General features: G+C 38.1%; 1 long non-coding RNA gene across 1 annotated transcript; it reads right to left on the reverse strand.

Moving 5' to 3' along the window:
* Window positions 1-3575: 3575 nt before the first annotated feature.
* LOC146960430 (uncharacterized) lies at window positions 3576-5668 on the reverse strand. Its single transcript, XR_015035449.1, has 4 exons — window positions 5584-5668; window positions 4708-4776; window positions 4087-4558; window positions 3576-3793 (listed from the first exon to the last, which is right to left on the reverse strand). It is a non-coding gene; the product is annotated as an uncharacterized LOC146960430 (long non-coding RNA).
* Between the last annotated feature and the right edge of the window lie 724 nt (window positions 5669-6392).

Here is a 6392-nt window from a genome sequence, read left to right on the forward strand (position 1 = left end):
CACACACAAATGGACACACACTAACTACCACACACACACACACACACACACACACAAATGGACACACACTCACCATACACACACATCCAACACACACACACACACACACACACACAAATGGACACACACTCACCATGCATACACATCCAACACACACACACAAATGGACACACACTAACTACTACACACACACACACACACACCATACACACCATCCAACACACACGCACACAAATGGACACACACTCACCATACACACACATCCAACACACACACACACAAATGGACACACACTAACTACCACACACACACACACAAACACACACACACACACACACACACACACACACACTCACCATACACACACATCCAACACACACACACAAATGGACACACACTAACTACCACACACACACACACAAACACACACACACACACGCACACACCCAACAAACATACAACCACTTACCAAACACATACACAATTTACACAATTACACACAAACAGACACACATGCACACACAACAAACACACACACAAATGGACACACACTAACCATACACAAACAGACACACACGTCCAACACACACACATTTCATACAGTTGTCAGGTCAGAACTTTTTGTATATCTTCCTCACTCACACACACACACACACACACACACACACACACACACACACACACACACATACTGGTTTCCATGGTTCATGGGGACTAAGTTTGTAATCATCACTTCTGGGGACCACCCTTTCTAGAGGTTCTACAAGTCTGAAAAAAATCAGGTAAAGTATGCATTGGTCAGTAAGCCTAAACACACCTTCAAACCTTTGAAAAGGCAATGTAGTGTTTTCCCCATGCTACATGGGGACCTCCGTAAAAACGAGTCAATGTGTTTACAGGGGACACTATTTGCATAAATTTACATACTTCACACAAATGCGTATTTTACTTGTGGGGACCTATCTTTTTTTTTTTTAACAATTTTTTATTTTATTTTAATTCATTTTATGCCAACTTAAACAGGGCAGACATACAGTATGCTTATCTTTGTACCTTTGGTTGTAGCAGCATATTGTCCAATATACATTGGACAATATCCCTATCTTTATACTTACATGGCAAACAATTTGCTAAATTCTCCAACATATTGCATCTGGGAGTTTAACTTCTACTGTAGCGGTATCTAGAAAGATGCAGATTGACTCATTTCTAATCACTCGTGTTGTGCAAGTGATGAGGATGATTCTTAAAAGGATGGCCATTGTGACAAATTTCACTATTATAAATACTACCCATGTCAACACATTACCTATTGAATCGGTTCAAAACCTTCATGGCTATTTAAAAAATGTGCTAACAGGGTAACAGCTGTGCCTGAATGATTAGATCTGTGGAACTAACTCCAGTATCCGCTAAATATATGGAGACTGATACCCAAGTGTAAAAAAAAATATATCATGTCTGGTCTTGTTAGCCTATGAAGACTGCGCTACTACTCAGTCAACTCATCCACACAAAAATCAAACCAATTTGACTTGTACACCATACCTTTTATTAAACAAGGTAAATTAGCGGAGAACTCTCTTTTCATTTCTTCACAAATTACAATTTTGCAATTAACAGTATGTGTATAAAACATTCACAACTTCTGTGATACCATAAAACAAATTTTCTTCATTTGTAACTATCCAAATGTTTTATAACTAATAAAGTTGGCATTCAGACAAAGGTTTGTTTCACTTGTGCCATTCAACACTCCCAGCTTATTGATGGTCAAAGCCTAAACGCTATCTCTTTTACATTTCTTCATATATTACAATTTTGCAACATACACATCTACAACTTCTGCGATACCATAAAGCATCAAGCTTTTAAAGAAATACCTGCCAAACTGAACAATTGGCATCATAAAACTACATATCTAAGAAAAAAACAAAACTTCTCTACAACCCTTTTCTTTGTAATTGCCATACTATTTACCCAATATGTTTTGACTATTCCTTTTTTCCTCCCTTCCTCCATCCTTTCCTTCTTCCTTCTTTCATCCCTCCTCCATTCCTTTCTCTATCCTCCTTCCCTTCTTTCTACCTTCCCCTCAATCTCTCTTTCCTCCCTCCTTTCTGTCCTCCCTCCCTCTTTCCTTCTTCCTCTACTTAACTTTCTTTCCTCCATCCTTCTTTCTTGCCTCCATCCTTCCCTCTTCTTTCTTCAGAGGACAACAAGAGGGTTAAATCTAGACATTTAGATTAGACTACTTAGACATTTTCCTTTTTAAGGCGGTAATCCGGTTGTACACATAAAATTTCAAGTTCTGCCAGTCTCTGTTCCTGAGAGCTTCAGGTTCAGCCCTTAAACATTTTTCACAATCACTCTTTGACGGTACAGTACAAGATCGGATTAACTGATTCATTTGCCTCTCTACTGCCCTAATCTCTGCCGGCTGCCAGCGTGCTCTTTTCTGTGGATCTTTACCTGTAAGTGAGGAGACAAAAACAAAAGTTTTATTAACAGTGTAAGGGAGACACTACAGTTCCAAGTCCTGTGCCAGTACATACAGTACAAGTGAAATTAAGAGGCTGATCAGAGCTGAGATAAGCATCGGTCCTCAATTATTTGATCAGTTTACAGCTGACAAATTTACAGCCGAGCCACAACTTGTGATTAGATGGCATTATAGGCCATAAGAAAGGCCCTTAAAAGTGCTTTAGTTTTTGAGGTTCCTTCCGGACGTGGAACAAACAAGAATGTTTTCTGTACATAATCAATAATGTCGCTGCAGTATTTATGTCTTTAGATGACATTATTTTGAGTGCTGTTGGAGCAATTAACTACAGTGTTTGCACAGTACAGCGCTGATCCACCAGACCTCATTCACAAAACAAACATTTTAACAGTTTGCGTGTCGTCTTGCAGACAGACGACAGACGACACAAATTCAGACTTTTTATGAATCTGCGTCATGATGTCAATTCGGGATACTTTTGATCACTTTATTACGATTAAATCTTGTGAATATCTGAGTTTATTTTGATGTGGCTAATGACACTTTGTTTTGGTGTACAGGCAGTAACATTACACTGCGAACCCTAACAGTGAAATAAAATCACTTTTTATAGCTTAAACTAAAATTTAAACAATATATTGAGTTACCCTGCTGTACAAGAGCATTGTTATTCTTGTCCTTCACGTGAAGTGTCAAGACGTGGGGTACCTGACGCTTGCATTGTGACCGCTGAGCTTTTCCCTCTATTTTAATGATCTCCTCATGATTGACAATACTCCGCCAGCAGATGATATTGTGAATGTAGCTCTCAATGCGTATTGAAGACCTTTCTGTCTTCTTTCTGATATCTCCGAACCGTTTTTTCCAGAAATTTGATATTATTTCCTTTGGTATATCTCTCACTGATATAGCTGAAAACTTCTCATGCTAGGAGCGAAAGCTTGACAGGCGTAGCAACAGTATCCAAGGGGGGCGGGACTTAGCAAAGGGTCAATTTGTACTGAAATGCAGTACTAAAATGTACTCAGTTACAGTCCACCAGTGCTTGGGGGCCACCAGACTGAGGGTTGCAATGATGGCTCTCATTAATCTCCTGTCTTCAAATCTAGTGATATTACAATAAAAAAAGAGTAAAAAACAAACAAACAAACAAAAAAACATCACCTTTGGAGGAATATCCCACAGTACTGACTCCAGATGATGATCCGTGCTCTGCTGATGGCAGTTGTTGCTTGTCTGTTGAGTTTTCATTCCTCACAGCATCTGCAACAGTTTCCTCTGTTGACGGTTCTATGACATACACACAATGTACCTGATAAGACATACTTCAAATGCACTACAAACATTCTGGTCATAGAAAACAAAAGTAGGTCATTTATTGTTGCAAAAATGCTTCAAATTACAAAAAGAAAAATCTGTGCAAACAACAAGTTTCAAAAAACTGTTTTCTTCATTAACTATATCTAAATATTCTTTAATAATTGATCAAGTTGGGGTGATATCTACTTCACCTCACATTGTTGCATCCAGTATTAACTTGACAAAAGTTTGTTTCACAAAAAAAGAGGAAAAAAAACAATTACCTTTGGAGGAATGTCCCACAGTACTGACTCCAGAAGATGATCCGTGCTCTGCTGATGGCAGTTTTTGTTGCTTGTCTGTTGAGTTTTCACTCCTCAAAGTATCTGCAACAGTTTCCTCTGTTGACGGTTCTATGACATTCACACAATGTACCCGATAAGACATACTTCAAAAGTAATACAAACATTCTGGTCATAGAAAACAAAAGTAGGTCATTTATTGTTGCAAGAATGCAACAATAACCTCAACCTGGTGGAGCAAGAGCAATCCAGGTGTTGTGGTGTCACATTCATAAGGCATATCTGAGCCAAGGTTTAGACGAGAATCAAGAAGTCTTTTTTTTCTTGGAGTGAGGTCAATACTAGAATCACTGTCAGTGTCCGGGTCAGAATCAGGAACATACTCGTCTTCATCTCCACTGACTGATGATGTGGTATCATACAGTTCTGTGTCTTCAAGAAATATGTCCTTCATCTAAGAGATTTTTTTAAAAGATAAAAATAAAATAAAAAGTCACTTGGACATATTTTCTCTAAAATAAACACTCCATTAAATCATGTACTTTATGAAAGATTGTGGAACATTTCCACAATGTTAATCCAGGCACTTAGTTGTGGACTTACTATAATGCTTTTTGTCCGTCTTAGTCTTGGTACAATTTCTTCATTCTCATTATGGAAGTCCTTCAGAGTCTGTAAAAATAAGCAACAACTTAAATCATTATACAGTATGAAATTAAACTGAAAAGTACAAAAAAAAGTAGTGTATGAAGCTAAATGAGACTCAAACATTCTTTAGAGAATGATAGTAAAATGTATTGACAGACGTTTTTAAGCCACTACTTAGGGAAATTTCTATCTTCAATACAACAAGCTTCATGGGGACTTTAATACACACCATGTTATCATCCTTCACGGGGACTAAGCATCTCTGGATGTTATTTAACACTAATAGTATCATAAGTACATTGTGGGGACATCGTAAATGTGTTGGATTACAGTGGTATTTAGGCAAAAAGAAAATGTCCAGACAGGTTCAGATCCATCTTAAAAGTGCTTTTATCTTTTGCCTCATTGAGGCATTAGATTTAACTGTTAGTAGATCTGACCGACAATAAATTACCCTCACAATGACCCCATTTGCTTTATTTAGTGCGACTGTGGTCTGGAGGTAGAGCAGTCGTCCACCAATCGGAAGATCAGTGGTTTGATTCTTGGCTTCTCCATGTCGATGTGTCCTTGGGCAAGACACTTAACCCAAAATTACTCCCAAAGGCTGTGCCATTGGTGTGTGAATGTGAATGTATAACTCTAAAATGTACGTCACTTTGGATAAAAGTGTCTGCTAAATGACATTGTAACATTGTAGCATTAGATTTAACTGTTAGTAGATCTGATCGACAATAAATTAACTGCACAATGACCCCATTTGCTTTATTTAGTTACTTAAACCTAAGAGAGGCTGTTGCAGTAAACAACAAGTGATAAAGGTGAATGTACCTGTTGAGGACTGTCCTGTGGACACGAAGCTGCTTCCATCTGTTTCTCAGACACGGCAAGAGGATGGGACGTCTTTGTAGGATCAATATCCAGGGCACACAATGTCATCTGCAATGATGTATAAAGAAAACAATGGAGAAATTAAGACCTTAATGTGGCCACTATATAAAACTCAAGTAGATAAAAATACATGTTCAAGGATCTTTAAACTTTAGTACATGCCAAAACACCAGACTTCAGAGGAAAGAAAACAGAAAGAAAATTGTAATATTTCAGACTAATGAGTAAACCTGTGTTTGCTTTAACACATCTTCAATACAACAAGCTTCATGGGGACTTTAATACACACCATGTTATCATCCTTCACGGGGACTAAGCATCTCTGGATGTTATTTAACACTAATAGTATCATAAGTACATTGTGGGGACATCGTAAATGTGTTGGATTACAGTGATATTTAGGCCAAAAGAAAATGTCCAGACAGGTTCAGATCCATCTTAAAAGAGCTTTTATCTTTTGCCTCATTGAGGCATTAGATTTAACTGTTAGTAGATCTGATCGACAATAAATTACCCTCACAATGACCCCATTTGCTTTATATAGTGTGACTGTGGTCTGGAGGTAGAGCAGTCGTCCACCAATCGGAAGATCAGTGGTTTGATTCTTGGCTTCTCCATGTCGATGTGTCCTTGGGCAAGACACTTAACCCAAAATTACTCCCAAAGGCTGTGCCATTGGTGTGTGAATGTGAATGTATAACTCTAAAATGTACGTCGCTTTGGATAAAAGCGTCTGCTAAATGACATTG

This window comes from Trachurus japonicus, unplaced genomic scaffold (assembly GCF_045865225.1).
Source record: "Trachurus japonicus isolate A0001 unplaced genomic scaffold, Traja_1.0 AP030385.1".
In the NCBI taxonomy this organism is placed as follows: Eukaryota; Metazoa; Chordata; class Actinopteri; order Carangiformes; family Carangidae; genus Trachurus; species Trachurus japonicus.